Below are 1,206 nucleotides of genomic sequence, written 5' to 3'. Positions count from 1 at the left end.
TACCGTGCCGAGGCCCTGCAAGAGCAGGGCGTCGGGGCAGGGACGTGGCGGGGAGGAGGGGGACCGGGCGGCGCCCCGCACATCTCTCTTTTCCTTGTCTCTCTCTTCTCGGCATTTCTCCATTACATTCTTGATATTTGTCTTAGAATCAGTGTTGGGGTTTTAGTTCAGGTTAGGGTTAGGGTTTGCTTAAAGGTGACAGGATATTTCACGGTTGGACTGAAATTGGCATTAGTGTGATACTAGCAGTGCACATTCCCATTAATAGGCAGCACTTGTAAGGTGTCCAATTCAGTGTCTGGCACAATTGGATACTCACTAGTGATTTTTAAAATTTTAACTTTAAAAAAAAATCCCACACAGTAGAACCTCAGTAATGTGTGTCATTCTGAGAGTAAAAGTCCTCTGACCATTAATTAGGTCCCAGGCCCCTGAAAAATGCCAATAGGGTGACAACGTTATGCATCAAATTATTTCAAGACAGGAAAAGCCAACTAGAAAGCCCATACTCTCACCTTGCACCATAAGTAAGGACACAAGTCATCTCTTTCTGGCAAAGGTGGGTGCAGGATTTGGACAATTAATGTGGATGACTTTCCTTTATGGGCCCATGAAAGATCACTCTCCACTTCCGGGAATCTGCTCTATTGTGGCTTTTGGCCCGGAAAGACCTGGGGTAAGCACCTTCCTACTCCTGGTATCCACACCTAGTGGGGGAAGAGAGATGTACACTGGGAAAACATCCTGTAGTGATTTGGTTTAAAGTTACTTTAGAGTAAAAAACATCGGCAGTGACAAATATTGTCAAGTAATGGAGAAGTTGTTACCTTCATTCATGGCTAGAAGGAATTCGAAATAATGTGGCAACTTTGGAAACATTAGTCAGTCCCTCAGGAAGTTAGATGTAGTGTTATCATGTGACCCAGCAATCTCACTCAGTATCTACCAGAAGCCAAACTGTAAAATCCACACAGAAACTCACGCACCAACATTCATAGCAATTTTATTCACGGTGGACAAAAGATGAGATGCCAGAAGTCCAACAAATGATGAATGGTGAAGCAAAATGTGATCTGGCTATAGAATGGAATATTGTTTGATAATTATAAAAATGAAGTGCTACTAAGTTGTTTGCAAATACCTCATGTGATCACAGGTGGGGCTTTTTAGAGGTGACTGGATCTAGGGTGTGTGATGCTGGGAGTA

The 1,206-nt window shown here is 43.3% G+C and overlaps 1 pseudogene; it reads right to left on the bottom strand.

Moving 5' to 3' along the window:
• The window catches only part of LOC104849890, a 3,490-nt pseudogene extending 3,367 nt beyond the window's left edge, over nucleotides 1-123 (bottom strand).
• Between the last annotated feature and the right edge of the window lie 1,083 nt (nucleotides 124-1,206).

Source organism: Fukomys damarensis, unplaced genomic scaffold, assembly GCF_012274545.1.
Source record: "Fukomys damarensis isolate Sample0158 unplaced genomic scaffold, DMR_v1.0_HiC HiC_scaffold_37, whole genome shotgun sequence".
NCBI lineage: Eukaryota > Metazoa > Chordata > Mammalia > Rodentia > Bathyergidae > Fukomys > Fukomys damarensis.
The sequence above is the reverse complement of the archived record's forward strand: the minus strand, read 5'-3'. Positions and strand labels throughout refer to the sequence as shown.